Source organism: Peromyscus leucopus, chromosome 3, assembly GCF_004664715.2.
Source record: "Peromyscus leucopus breed LL Stock chromosome 3, UCI_PerLeu_2.1, whole genome shotgun sequence".
Taxonomy (NCBI): domain Eukaryota; kingdom Metazoa; phylum Chordata; class Mammalia; order Rodentia; family Cricetidae; genus Peromyscus; species Peromyscus leucopus.
The window spans coordinates 89,223,421-89,239,454 of record NC_051065.1 but is presented as its reverse complement, the minus strand read 5'-3'; positions in this window follow the sequence as shown (position 1 = coordinate 89,239,454).

The following is a 16,034-nucleotide window of genomic DNA, read 5'->3' as shown; positions in this document are numbered from 1 at the left end:
CTGAGAAGGACATGGTTAGCAGATCTGATCACTGTGCAAACATTGTAGAGTGTTTTAGTACAAAGATGATTACGACATCTGCCACAAGGCAATGGTCTTATGGGACCACAGTCATACATACAATCCACCATGAATTGAAATGTCATTCTGTGGCCAGTAATCATTTCCAAACGTGCATGTCCTGCTCCTGGCAGCTGTTTCTGGGCAGGTGAAAGCTGAATCCTGTATTTATCACTTCTTGGCATCCTCACAGAACACAGGGAGGTGAAGAGACTGACAAGAGCCCTGCCCATGGTCTCATGTTGAAGTCCTATCCCAAGTCTGTCTGGCACTGATGTTGGACAACCAGCCACAAGAATGGATATAACCCCTGTCTCAGAATTTCTATTGCTGCAACAAAACACCATGACCAATAAGCGTGTTGGGGAGGAAAGAGTTTATTTGGCTTACAATTCAGTGTTGCTCATCACTGAGGACGTCAGGACAGGAGCTCAAACAGGGCAGGATCCTAGAGGCAGGAGCTGATGCAGAGGCCATGGAAGGGTGCTGCTTACTGGCTTGCTTCCCCTGATTTGCTCAACCTGCTTTCTTATAGAACCCGGGACCAGCAGCCCAGGGATGGCACCACCCACCATGGGCTGGGCCCTCCCCCACTGATCACTTGGATCTTAAGGAGGCATTTCCTCAACTGAGCTTTCTCCCTCTGATGACTCTAGCTTGTATCAAGTAGACAAAACCAGCCAATACACCTCCCCACCCCCCCATGATAGGAATTGGCCCCAGAGAGAGTTCTTAGTCTTATTTCATGAAACTTCTCTCTCTCTCTCTCTCTCTCTCTCTCTCTCTCTCCTCTCTCTCTCTCTCTCTCTCTCCCCTCCCTCCCTCCCTCCCCCCTCCCTCCCTCCCTCTCTCTCCCTCCCTCCCTCTCTCTCTCTCTCTCCCTCTCTCCCCACCCCTCTATATGTGTGTATGTATATATATTTTATTATTTTATGTGTATGAGTGTTTTGCTTGCGTGTGTGTGTGTGTGTGTGTGTGTGTGTGTGTGTGTGTGTACCGTGTGTGTGCATGGTACCCAAGGAGGTTAAAAGAGGGCAACAGATCCCCTGGGACTCGAGGTACAGTTGTGAGCCACCAGGTGGGTGCTGGGGATTGAACCTGGGTTCTCTGCAAGAGCAACAAGTGCTATTAACCACTGAGCCGCTTCTCCAGCCCCATGAAACACGTCTTGACCTTTCCCAGAACACATTAAAGTGGACTCACCAGCAGCAAAGCAGGAAGGAAACATTTCTTTCACATATGACATTTTAGAAACAATGATCTATTCACCTATCTATTTGCTACATATTTATGCACCCGTGCATACATGCCACAGCCTGTATGGGAAGCCAGGAGCCAGGCTTAGAGAGTCCGTTCTCTCCTTACACCAGGGGGGACCCAGGGATCACACTCAGGTCATCAGGCTTGACAGCAACTGCCTTTACCTGCCGAACCGTCTCACCTGCCCGCTTGTGACATTTTAAGATAAAATGCTATTGGGTGGCACAAGCCTATGGTTTCAGCATTCAGGAAAGGCAGGAGGATTTGTGAGTTGGAGATCAGTCTGGGATATATAGTGAAACACTGTCTCAATCGTTCAATGAATCAATGTCAAAATATATACTTACATACAGGGAATTTTTGAATGTTCAAATGCCTGGATTCAGTAATTGTTTTATTTATTTTATTTATTTTTTTTTTGAGACAGGGTCTTAAGTATCTCAGGTTGGTCTCAAACCTCAAATTCACCTCTTAGCTGAGGATGACCTTGAACTTTTGATCCTGCTGCTGCTACCTCCTGAACGCTGGGATTCTGGGCAGACCCCATCACATCCGGTTTACATGGTGCGAGGGTTGGAACCTAGGGTGCTCTGTGTGTTCAGCAACCACTCTACCAACAGAGCTATCAACCAATCAAGGTCCTCAGTGACCCCATTTTAAGGAGCCTGTCCTGAGGACATAGGAATGTAGTGGGTTTGTTCATAAATATTCACTGTGACACTATTCTGAAGCATGACAATCATCGTGAAAAACAACTTGTATGTACAGTGTTCAACTTCAGAAACTTGGTCAGATATATATATATACCTACATAGCAAATAACAGGCAGATGTGAACTCATTTGGTAAAGTTTGTGAAGTAAATCCATATAAAGAAACAAGTTGGGGGCTGGAGAGATGGCTCAGAGGCTAAGAGAACCAACTGCTCTTCCAGAGGTCCTGAGTTCAATTCCCAGCACCCACATGGTGGCTCACAACCATCTGTAATGATATCTGGCACCCTCTTCTGTATACATGATAAATAAATAAATCTTAAAAAAAAAAAAAAAGAAAAGAAAAGAAAAAAGAAACAAGTTGGCCAGGCAGTGCTGGTGCACGCCTTTAATCCCAGCACTCAGGAGGCAGAGACTGGCAAGGATCTCTGAGTTTGAGGCCAGCCTGGGCTACAGATTGAGCTCCAGGACAGCCAGGGCTACACAGAGTGACCCTGTCTCGAAAAACAAAAGCAAAAAGGAACAAGAAAAAAGAAACAAGTTGGCCAGGCAGTGGTGGTGCACACCTTTAATCCCAGCACTCAGGAGGCAGAGGCAAGCGGATCTCTGAGTTTGAGGCTAGCCTGGTCTACAGAGCAAGTTCTAGGACAACCAGGGTTACACAGAGAAACCCTGTCTTGAAAAAACAACACACGCACATGCACACGCACACGTACACACACACATGCACACACACACATGCACGCACACACACATGCACACGCACACGCACGCACACATACCAGCACACACCAACAAGCCTCACCCTGGGTTTGATCCTCAGCAGCAGCACAAACAGAATGAAACAGGACAGCATGTTTTTTATTACCTAACAGCAAGAGCGGGGGAGAGCCGAGTGTGTCTAGAATGGAGCGTATGTTTGGAAGGGCCTGAGTTCCCTCGGGGACTTGCTGTAGAGGACAAACGAGCTATGCACGTTATAGGAGAGGCCTGTGTGAGGGCCAGAAGGGACCTGTCTAAGTATCCAGGCTCTGAGTCAGGGTGAAAAGCTGGCTTCAGAGAAGTGCTTAAGATTCACAGCGCCAGGTCTAGAGGGTGCATGGCACTTCTTCCAGGGGTGTCGGTGAGGTGTGGCTCCCTTGTGAGAACCACAGACCTCTGTCTGTTTAACAGCAATTAGTGACAGTCCTGAGCTATGCTGGGGAGGTAGGGAACAGGGAGTGGAGGAAGAACGCCGAGACCAAGGACTACAGATGCCAGCAGGCACAGCCTAGAGCAGGCCAGTGATGCCAGTTCTTACCTGTAGTGCTTAAGACTGCCCAGATGCTTTACAGTTTAGTCTGTTCCTGTTGTTTTAAGTATTGTTCATCCTGAATACATACTACTTTTTAAAATTCTTCTTTTTTTTTTGTTAGTTTGTTTTTTGAGACAGATTTCTCTGTGTAGCTTTGGCTGTCCTGACATTAACTCTGTAGACCAGGCTGGCCTCAAATTCAGAGATCCACCTGCCTCTGCCTCCTGAGTGCTGGAATTAAAGGTAGGCACTACCACCACCCAACTACTTTTTAAATTTCTTAAGATAAAAATCAATATTGGGCCGGGCAGTGGTGTCGCACGCCTGTAATCCCAGCACTCGGGAGGCAGTCAGGCGGATCTCTGTGAGTTCGAGGCCAGCCTGGTCTAGAGAACGAGATCCAGGACAGGCACCAAAACTACACAGAGAAACCCTGTCTCAAAAACAAACAAACAAACAAAAAACCCAATATTGGGTATGGTGGTGCACCCTTGTAATTCCAGCCCTGAGGAGGTGGAGGCAGGAGGACTAGAAATTTAAAGTCATCTTCAGCTTTTAGTTTATAGCAAGCTGGAGACCAGTCTAGGCTACATGAAACCCTGTATCAAAAAGGCAAAAGGATCAAGTTGAACGTGCAGCTCAATCAGTAGAGCATCTGTCCAGGGTACATGAAGTTCTGGGTTCCTTCCCCTGCACTGCATGAAACCCTGTCATCTCAGGGAGGCGGGAGCAGGAGGGTCAGAAGTTCAGGGTCAGCCTTGGTTCCATAGAATATGACAGCAGCCTGGGATACATGAGAACCCATCTAAAAAAAAAAAAAAAGTAAAGAGATTTTAAAAATGAGTCCAGCTTGGGGCTTTAGCTCCACTGGAAAGCATTTGCCCAGCATATGCAGGCCCTGGGTTAGGTCCTCTGAACCACATGGAAAGCAAACTTTAGAATATCTTATACATGTAAAAAGCAGGAAGAATTCCACGTGCCTCCCTATGTGGAGTCATTCGAAGGTAGGTTGTTAATCACACAGCCAGAAAAGTCGGCCAGTTCCCAAACAGCATGGAGGTGGTTTGTCCCAAGAGGTGTGGCCATGAATTACTTCGAGAAAAAGCCACTTTTACTACAGATTTTATTGTTCTTTAGTTGATTGGTTTGGGTGCTTTGAGACAAGGTCTCACTCTCTAGCCCAGGCTGGTCTGGAATTTGTGACAATTCTCCTGCCTCAGCCTCCCAAATGCTGAGGGTACTGATATGAGTCATCACACCTGGCTCACTTTTAGGTTTCAGTGGAGAAAAGGGCATAAATTACATATCACATCTCCTTATACACAGTGCTGGGGTCCAATGCAGGCCTTCTGCCTGAGGTACATCTTCAGCGTTTTGTTCCTTTTTTCTTTTTAAAAATGTGTTCATCACATTTTATTCACCATCGACTAGTGTATGTGTGTGAGCACCTGCGTGCTGCCGTGCCTATGGACGCCAGAGGATAAATTGCTGGAGTTGGCTCTCTCCTTCTACCATGTAGATTTCAGGAATTGAACTCAGGGTGTTGAAACTTGGCAGCAAGCACCTTGACCCACGAACCCATCTTGCTGCCCCCCTTTTTATTTTTACATTATAGTGATTTATTTATTTGTATGAGTGCATGGGCATGTGTGCTACAGCAGGATGTGGAAGCCAGGGAGTACCATGTGGGAGTCAGTGCTCTTCTTTCACCTTGTGAGTCCTGGGATTGAACTCAGGTTGTCAGGCTTGGCAGCAAGCACCTTTATCCCCTGAGTGACTCCCGACACCTACATCTTTTATTTTACTTTATTCCTACTTTTATTTATTTGTTTTGGTTTCTCAGAACAGCATTTCTTCTGTGTAGCCCCGTTGTCCTGGAACTCTCTCTGTACACTAGGCTATCCTCAAATACTCACAGAAATCCACCTGCCTCTGCCTCCTGAGTGTTGAGGTTAAAGGTGTGTGCCACCACCACCCAGTAGTCTTTTAATAAGACTTTAATCTTACAATATAAAATAATCAAGTAAAGTGTTCTGTTTCTTTGTTTAGAAAGGCTTGTCTTTGCAGCCCTGGCTTGCTTGGAACTGGCTATGTAGACCAGTCTGGCCTTGGGAACTTGCAGCAAGCCTCCTGCCTCTGCCGCCTAGTGCTGGGATTACACTTGTGAGTGACCGCACCTGGCTGGATTTTGATTTGGTTGAGGGACTAAGGATTCCTTGCCTAAAGTGCTGGCTTGTGTGCATCCTCTTGGTGCATCGGAGGAACTGAGGGAAAGAGTGCTAACAAAGCCACAGACTACAGGGAAACGGCCATCTCCATCGAAAGCAGCTGACATCTGCTGAGTGCGTCTGTCTTACTGTCATCTAAGACACTGTAAGCTGGGCTGCAGAGATGGCTCAGTGGTTAAGAGCACTGGTTGCTCTTGCAGAGGTACTGGGTTTAATTCCCAGCACCCACACAGTAGCTCACAAGCATCTGCAACTCCAGTTCCAGCCAACACTTTCTGCCTTACAGGGGCACGTTTTATATATATATGCAGGCAAACCACTCACACACATAAAATAAAAGATACCATGAGCCATAAGTATAGTGTTCATTCATAAGTATAGTGTCCATTCAGGAGCTCTCTGAGACCTAAAAGTCGATTTAGGGGTTTCTGTGGAAGGGCTGGAGAGATGGCTCAGTGGTAAGAACATTTCTTCTGCAAGCCTCAGGCCCTGGAGCTTGAATCTCCATAGCTTACATAGAAGTCAGGCTTGGCTTTGTAACTGCAGCATTGGGAGGTGCAAGGAGATGAATCTGGAGAGTTCACTGAACCAGCAAGCCTCTGGTTCAGTACAGACTGTCTCAAGTTAACCAGGCCAAGAGTGATAGAGGAAAACAGCAGACATCCTGCTCCAGCCTGCTTATGCACACCCACACACTCATGTGCATGTGCCACTCATACTACACACACACACACACACACACACACACACACACACACACACACACCTGTGGAGTATAGATATAGGAAACAAACTGTTAGTTATGCTTTCATTCCTTTTTGTGTGTGTGTGCAGATAAGGTATGCATTTTGTTTTTGTTTTTGTTTTTCTGAGACAGAGTTTCTCTCTGTAATAATCCTGGCTGTCCTCGAACTCACAGAGATCTGCCTGCCTCTGCCTCCCAAGTGCTGGGATTAAAGGTTCCCACCACCACCTCCCGGTTTACACTTTTTTTTTTTTTTTTTTTTTTTTTTTTTTTTTTTTTTTTAAACCCAAAGGGCCATTATTTGGCCCCATGCATTTCCTCTATTCAGCAATATAAAACCTGCAATGACTTCTTGCCACCAGCTATATATAATACACACCAGTTCCTAAGCCGCTTTTGGGTGATTTGTAATCTTTTGTTGTCACAAGAAGTGAGGCCATGAATTGCCTGGATTGTGTGCCATTTGTTGGCTCTGCCAGTGACTCATGGGGACGGATTCCTAGAAGCAACATTGCTAAGTCGAAGGGTAAAGGCAGGTTCAGTTCTGATGGCTAGTGCCAATTTCCCTCCAAAAGATGATGTCATTGTGCACTCCATGAACAATGTATATGAGAGCCTGAGTCCTCACAGCGCCCGCTGTCAACGTTTTGGAATTTTGCCAATCTGATAGTGGGATGAAATGTTATCTCTGTGTGATTTTAATTTGTACATCTTCTATTATGTCAAGAGTCAAGCATCTTTGCCATTTATCACCCACTATCTACGTTCAGATCTTCAGTTTATATAAACATGAGGACCTGGGGCTGGAGAGATGGCTCAGTGAGTGAAATGCTTGGGCAAGAGCATGAGGACCTGAGTTTGGATCAAGGGGGAGGAGACGGGTTGCTCCCCGGAGCTTGCTGGTTGTAGCTTTCTACAGCAGTCTGCCGTCTTAGAAACTAAGGCTGCAGCTCAATGGGACAGCACTTGCCTATATACATGAGGTCTTAGGATTGCACACACATACACTGTATGTGTGTGTATGTGTGTGCTTGTGCTTGTGTGTGCATGTGTGTGTGCGCGTGTGTGTACTTAAGGAGCTAGAAAGATGGCTAAGCAGTTAAGAGCACTTGCTACTCTTGTAGAAGACTGGGTTTGGTTCCCAGCACCCAGATGGTGCCTCACGACTGTCTGTAACTGCAGTTCCAGGGGATTCAATACTTCCCTCTGGCTTTTGAGGGCAGTGCTTGCATGTACAGGGTGTACACACACACACACACACACACACACACACACACACACACACACACAAAATACAATAAGCAAAATACACATAAAATAAATAATAAATCTTTTTTAAAAAACAAGAAACAATCCTAGATTTCAGTGTAACTCAGTTGGTGGACTGCTTGCCTAGCATATTTGAAGCCCTGGGCTCAATTTCTAACACCTCAAAGATAAATCAACAACAACAAACAAGGTAGTAGGTGGGGGCAGGGGAATCAGAAGTCCAGTGTCACTCTCTGTTACATATGGAGACCAAGACCAGCCTAGGTTACAACAGGGTTTTGAGAGAGAGGGGGAGGGAGGGAGGGAGGGAGGGAGGGAGGAGGAGAGAGAGAGAGAGAGAGAGAGAGAGAGAGAGAGAGAGATTGTGGCATATTATATATTATATTCTTTGCCCACAAAAGAGACGCATCCAACATCAGACCATCAGACTACATGACATCAACTGAGTATGTACTTAGAGCTGCTCAGTGTAAAATGAATCCTGGCAGAGTTACCTAAAATTTCGTGGGCCCAATAGCAGGTCATTATAAAGTGTAGTAGTGAGCCAGGCATGATTCTGCACATGACAGAAGGATGCTACAGTAGAATGCTAGCCCAGGCTACATAACAAAACCCTGTCTCAAAAGAAAACAGACAGAAGGGGGGGGGGGTGATAAGAAATCCCCAATGGTTAGAGCTGTGGACAGTACATCTTCATTATTTTTGTTGTATAAAAAAAGGGAAGAGGTGAAAAGTGAAAATATGCACAGACTGGGCAGATCTCTGTGGTTTTGAGGCTAGCCTGGTGTACAGATGGAGTTCCAGGACAGCCAGGGCTACACAGAGAAACTCTATCTCAAAAAAAGAAAAATATATATATAAAAAAAATATATATATATGACATGTGTGTGTGTGTGTGTGTGTGTGTGAGAGAGAGAAGAGAGAGAAAAAGAGAAGAGAGAGAGAGAGAGAGAGAGAGAGAAGATGCACACACAGGAATAAAGGCAGCAGCAAACAGCTTAATTGGCTAAAAATGTAAAAGGAAGAACCAAAGGTCAGAGGCAGCATTGGAAAGGAACACACTGACCTCGGCAGACTTTCTCTGTACACAGTGTGGGAGCAAACGTCTCCAGTCACAGGTCACAGGCTTTCTCTTGCAGCTCCTTCGCCGCCACCTAGCAGTGCAGAAGTAAATAGGCATGACTTGTGTTCTAATTTGCCTTCTGTTTCTGTGATCAACACCGTGACCAAAAGCAACTGGGGGAGGGAAGAAGGGTTTATTTCTGCTTCCAGCTTCCAATCCATCATGAAGGGAAGTCAGGACAGGAACTCAGAGCAGGAACCTGGAGGCAGGAACTGAAGAGAGGCCAGGGAGGAACTCCGCTTAATGCTTGCTCCCCATGGCTTCTTCAGCCTGCTTTCTTATCCTCCCAGGACCACCTGCCCAGGGGTGGCACCACCCTCAGTGGGCTGGGCCCTCCCACATCGGTCATCAATCAAGAAAATACGGCTTGCTTAGAGGCCAGTCTGATGGTGACATTTTCTCAGTAGAGATTCCCCCTCCCTAGATGGCCCTGGCTAGTGTCATGTTGACTAACACATCTTGTTTCCACAAAATGTTGTCTTACAAATAGGCACTGAGTGGATCTGGCCTGTGAACTTTAGTGTACCAGCCTCTGGGACAAATGGACTGAAGAAATGGGCGAGAGAGTGGACGCCTTCGCCGTGAACTTCATTGACCACGTGAGTGTATCTATGCCTCGAGTGACTGGAAGATTTAGGCTTTGGCTCAGTGGGTGCTTGCTGTACATACATGTGTAAGGACCTGAGTTCGAACCCCCCAGAATCCATGTAAAAGCTGGACACTTTGTCTCGGTACCTAATCCCAACACTCTTGTAGTAAGATGGAGTGGGGAAGGGGCCAGCCAGCCTGTAGAGGAAGTAGAGAAATAAGCTGGTGGGCCGATAGGATGGGTCAGTGGGTAGGGACACCTGCTGTCAAGCCTGATGACTCCGTTCAGTCCCCAGGATCCACAAGGTGGAAGGAGAGAAGCCACTCCAAGTTGTCTTCTGACCTTCACAAACACGCGGTGGTGGTTTGACTGTGTTTGGCCCCCATAAGCTCATAGAGTGAGTAGCACTATTAGGAAGTGTGGCCTTGTGGAGGAGGCTGGAGGACACACTGCCTTTAATCTAGACCTTGAGGCTGGAGGGCACACCTTTAATCTGGGCCACACCTTCTGGTGGAAGTGTGTCACTGTGGGGGCGGGCTGTGAGGTCTTTTTCTCAAGCTTCATTCGCTGTGACAGTCAGTCAACTTCCTGTTGTCTGCTAGATGTGGGGCACTAGGCTGTTTCTCCAGCGCCATGTCTGCCTGCATGCCGCCATGCTCCCTGCCGTGAGGGACTGAACCTCTGAAACTGTGTGTGAGCCACCACAATGAAATATAGTCCTTTATAAGAGTTGCCTTGGTCATGGTGTCTCTTCACAGCGATAGGAACCCTGACTAAGACACATGCTGTGGCACAGGAGCAGCCACACGCATGCACACATGCACAAAAAAACAATAAACAAGGTAATAATTTTTGTCAGGTGGTGGTGGCACATGCCTGTGATCTCAGCACAAGGAAGGCAAAGGCAGGCAGATCTCTGAGTTCAAGGCCAGCCTAGTCTACAGAGTGAGTTCTAAGACAGAGCTGTTACACAGAGAAACCCTGTCTTGGGGAGAAAAAAAAAAAAGGAATTATTTTTAAAAGTGAGCTCATAGTCAGGGTGTGGTGGCCCATGCCTTTAATCCCAGCACTCAGGAGGCAGAGCCAGGTGAATCTCTGTGACTTCGAGGCCAGCCTGGTCTACAGAGTAAGATCCAGAACAGGCACCAAAACCACACAGAGAACCCTTGTCTCAAAACAAAACAAAACAAAACAAAACAAAACAAGCAACAAAAAAAGCGAGCTCTTCGCCACCAAGGCTGGCATAACTGCTGCTGTTGACCAAGTTGCCTACAACAGAGACTGGAATCCTGAGTGCCCAGTTCAGTACCTAGCCAGTCACTTGGTACAAGATGATTAGCGGGCCCCTGTCATCAGAGTGGAAGAAGTAATTCTTCATCCTCGCTGGACACAACCCAATTTCTAAATATATTCTTATCTTTTTAGCCTACCAAATGTTGGTCAGTGCACAAGGCCTGTGGAGTGATCTACCAATACGTACACTGTCTCTAACCAAGAAACCCAACTTCTCACAAGAGAGTGTGATAACGGCTGGGTGGCAATGGGATCCTTTACTCTGCTTTTCTGTCTGTCTGTCTGTCTGTCTGTCTCTCTCTCTCTCTCTCTCTCTCTCTCTCTCTCTCTGTGTGTGTGTGTGTGTGTGTGTGTGTGTGTGTGTGTGTGTGTGTTTGTTTTGAGTCTGGGTCTCTATGTAGCCTTGGCTATCCTGGAACTGGCTATATAAACCAGGCTAGTCTTGAACTCACAGAGATCCTCCTACCTCTTCCTTCTGAGTGCTAGGATTAAAGGCCACTATACCCTGCTGGGATCCATTACTATTAATTTGTTAGAATTCAAGGTCATATTCTGCTAAACAGGGAGTTCATGGCCAGCCTAGGTTACGTGAGAACCTGTCTCAAAATAAGATGCAGGAGTAAAACATACTGTGTAGAGCAGAGTGTACTTTGGTGGGTGAAGAGAGTCAGGAGGGAAAGGAGAAATGAGGCAAGGTTACCAAGAAATGGAACTGGTAAATTAACACCAGAATTGGGTCGTCCTTTGAACGCTCTAGAAAAACTCTTTTTACCAATCTGCGTGTGCATGTGTGTCTGCAGGATGGGTCCCATTTTCAAAAGGCTGGAGCAATTTTTAAATTTTGATGTGAGCAAAGTGCTGAGGAGTCACCTGCTCCTTCAAAATTAGACAGGAAAAATTAATCATGTCTAATTTTGCAAAGAACAGTAACACAAATGAGTTGGGAAGTCAGCAAGCCCAGAGCCCACTCAGGAAGAAAAGCTCATTTGTTGGAAGGAAATAGTAAATAATAAGCCATTTTCTCTCTCGTTCTTTTTACATTTTTATTTCATATTTTGTGTATCAATGTTTGGCCTGCACAGAGGCCAGGAGAAGGTGCCAGATCCCCTGGGACTGGAGTTTGAGAAGGTTAGGAGCCACCATGTGGATGTGGGAACAAAACCAGGGTCCTCTGGAAAAGCAGCCAGTGCTCTTGACCACTGAGCCATCTCTCCAGCCCCCAGTACCATTTGATGAATTGTCACTCCCCAGGAGGACCAGGTGCCCTTTACAGCAGCCTCGTTTGTATAATGAGGACCACACAGGACATTCATGACTCTTGTCTTGTCTTAAAGATGAAGAAACTCATTCCAGATGCTAAGCTGATTTTTTCAGAACCCTAGGCGAGCTGGAATTCTCATGACTTTCAGCTGACCTTGCACAGAATAGGAAAGGCAGCGGCGGATTGCTCAACTTGATTTTTAAAATGTAAAGAATACTTAACACTCATCTATTGGATGATTCGGCCCAGCTTTTATAGATGGGAAAAACCCTTTAACTCACAGAATAAGCAGGCTGTGTGCTCTTGTTCCAATCTTCAGCCAACCATAAAATTATTTAATTTGATATTTGGAAAAAGATGAAAGGACATAACTGGAAATATTTATTGTGACCACAGCAGGTGTGTAGTGAGCAGATGAGGACTCCTACCATACACTGTACTCTGCCTCAACCTGGCACCACATTCTGAAAAGTTTGGTGATATCTAGAAATAGTCCTTCAGAGTTACCCCTCAAGATGCAATTAGGGGCTAGGGATGGTCCAGTTGGGAAAGTGCTTGCCACACAGACACAGAGACCCAAGTTCAAATCGTTAGTACAACGCATATGAAAGTCGGGCATGGTTGCCAGGCTGTGGTGGTGCATGCCTTTAGTCCCAGCACTTGGGAGACAGACGCAGGTGGATCTCTGGCCAGCCTGATGTCTACAGAGCGAGTTCCAGGACAGCCAGGGATACACAGAAACGCTGCCTCAAAAAACACCAAAACAAAACAAAACAAAAAGTCAGGCATGGGTGCTGGAAGGATGGCTTGGCTGTTAAGAAAGCTTATCCCTTCGCAGAGGACCCAAGTTCAGTCCACAGCACCCCACCTCAGGTGACTCACAGATGCTATAATTCCAGCTCCAGGGGATCAAACACCATCTCTGGCTCCCAAGGGAACCTGCATTCATGTGCATAGATACACACACACACACACACGCACACGCACACACACACACACACACACGCACACACGCACGCACACGTACACACACACACACACTTACTTAAAAATGAAAATAACTATATTTTTTTAAAAGTCAAGCATGGCAACACTAGCCTGTAATCCCTGTCTTCAGGCAAGTCCCTGAAGCTCACTGGCGGACGGCCTAGCCTAATGGATGAAATTCGGGGTATAGCAGATGTGTGTCAGTCAGGGGAAACATTACGGACCCGGGCCCCTCCTCCCGTGGTGGGGCCTGGAAATGGAAGTCTTCAGGCTTGCACAGCCAGTACTTTAAACCTCTGAGCCACCACCTGGCTCCCACTGTGTGCCGCTTTTACCTCACTGTCGTGCATTGTCATCCTTCCGTTACGAAGCCAGCTGTGCTAAGGAAAATGACTGTGAGTTCGAGGCCAGCTTCAAACAGAACAAAACAGAGCAACGACAACAACAAATACTCTCAAATTTAAAGATGATGACAGAACCTCAAGGGTTTTACACACACACACACTCACACACATGCACACACACACAACTTCAGGGGTTATATATGAACTCATATGTGTGTGTGTGTATTATATAAACTTATGCACACAAATACACATGCACACTCATACAGGTTATATATAAGTAGATATATTCACATACATATCCATCTATATGTAAAGCCTTTGGGTTATGTATAAACTCACTTACACACATATACACAGATATATTTCTGAATTCCTTCTTTGGTTAAAACTTACAAATTCAGAACAAGCATTGATTGCCTCACTGAGCTTTGCTGGCACAACGTCATCTCAGCATTCAGGACACTGAGGTAAGATAACTACAAGCTCAAGCTCAGCCTTAATATTATGAAAGCTTGGGTTGGAGAGATGGCTCAGCGGTTAAGAACACTGGCTGTTCTTTCAGAGGACCTGAGTTCAATTCCCAGCAACCACATGGTGGCTCACAACCATCTGTAATGAGATCTCAGGAAGGAAGGGGGTGGGAGGAGGTATGAGTGTGTGTGTGTGTGTGTGTGTGTGTGTTTAGACTTCATAAACTCTTCTATTCCTATAACTTTTTTTTTTTTATTGTTCAGGGACAAATCTAAGGCTTCACACATATTAGTCAAGCACTTTACATCCTCAGGTCCCCATTTTTTTTTCCTTTTCAGGGGGCTGGCCTCAAACTCATACAACTCCCCTGCCCCAACCTTTAAAATGCTAAATTACACGTGTGAGCCCACACCCAGCTCTCTCTGCGCTTCATTATTACCACTTTACTTGATTTTCCAATAAAAAATATATTGATCAACTTTATTTTTTATTTTTGTTTTTTTCAAGACAGGGTTTCTGTGTGTAACAGCTCTGGCTGGCCTGGATCTCGCTCTGTAGACCAGGCTGGCCTCGAACTCACAGAGATCCACCTGCCTCTGCCTCCTGAGTGCTGGTAGAAACTCCAGTGCTGATTACTGGAGCCGGGAGGCCGGAATACCTGGGTTCAGTACACACTGGGAAGGGCAAGCGGCTTTTCAGCCAGACAGAACTCAGTTCAAACCTCATCCTTCTCCCAAGAGGTTATTACTGGAGCTGTCGGGGTCAGAGGAAAACCGTTACCAGAGTCGTCAGGGTCACAGCCTGGACTCCAAGAGCCTTAACATGCTAACCCATGTACCTGTCCTCTGGAGACAAGAGTGAAAAGCAAATAAATAGGATTTATCCAATGGCCACACCGGAAAGAGGAACAGTGAGGTCAAGTGATTCCCCAGAGTCCATCTTTGGGGTCCCGGAAGGAAGCTTAGGTATAAATAGAAGCGAGAGGTCTACATAAGCAAGCAGTCCGGGCAAGGCGTGGTCCTGCCCACCACTGACCATGACTGTCTCGACTCCAGTCTCTCCCGCAAGGTGGTCTGATGAGGCGTCAGAACTGTGCGAAGAAATCTTCCCCGGAGACAAGCTCCTCCTCTGGCTGCACCTGGACTCTTCCTCCTCCCAGCATGAGATTCCTGGGGAAGTCCCCATATCATCTTTAAATGTAGGTTTTATTATCAGGTACAGGAAGGCAACTGGCAAGGGCACACATGCCACGGAAAAGGGTTTGTGATTCGAAGAGCCTAAAAGGAAGGGACAGGCCACACAACCCAGAGGCACATGGGAAAGTGCCCGAGTCAGCCTGGAGCAGGAACGAGGAGAAAGCCGAGCAAACTTTCACTGAGCTTTTCAGGGCAGGAAGGGGAGAAGCCAGGCGAACTGGTCCAGCAGGTTGAGTAGCTAGCCTTAGTAACTGCTGCTCGCTCCAGCTTAGGCGGCTGTCGGGAGTGTGGTACCTGACTCTGCGGAGACTGCGGCAGGGAACATTGCCTTAGGATGGCAATAAATGGGGTACCTGAAGGGGTTTGGGACTGCTTGTTTGCATACAGTCGCTCAGACACTTACAGCATCCTGGTTATCTCTCCCGGGTCATCAAAGGTCCACAAAGTTAAACAAAAAAGTTTACAATACACACAATTAAAAATGAATATTTAAAAGACCTGTGAAACCTGCTTTTGAAACCAGCTTGTCAATTCCAGTGTGTACAATGAATACACACACACACACACACACACACACACACACACACACACACACACACGAGAGAGAGAGAGAGAGAGAGAGAGAGAGAGAGAGAGAGAGAGAGAGAGAGAAACCCAAAAACAACAAAACAACTGTAAAGTTTTTAGTGGGCTGAGGTGTTTTTATTAACATTTTGATAATACTATGTCTTTCAGTCGTGAAAATAAAACTCCTTCACCTTTTATTTTTAGTTGAGGGATTCATTAAAATCTTTTTTAAAAAGTCTTTTTAAAGCCTATTTTATATGTGTGTTTTGCCTGAAGGGGCGTATGTGCAGCATGTGGGTGCCTGGTTCCCTGAGGACAGAACTGGGGTTACCGACGGCTGTGAACAAACACGTGGGTGCTGGGACGCAAACCTGGGTCCTCTTCAGGAGCAGTCTGCTCTTGTTCACTGAGTCAAAACTCCCCAGCTCCAGATTCATACAGCATTGGTTGATTTTATTTCTAGGAATTCAGTAAATGTTTTTAACGATTAAAACAATTTTTCGTTTTGTTTGTGCTGATGGCATGTATGCCTGCAGGCCAGAAGAGGGTGCCAGAGCCCATTACAGATGGTTATGAGCCACCATATGGTGCTGGGAATTGAACTCAGGACCTCTGGAAGAGCAGCCAGTGCT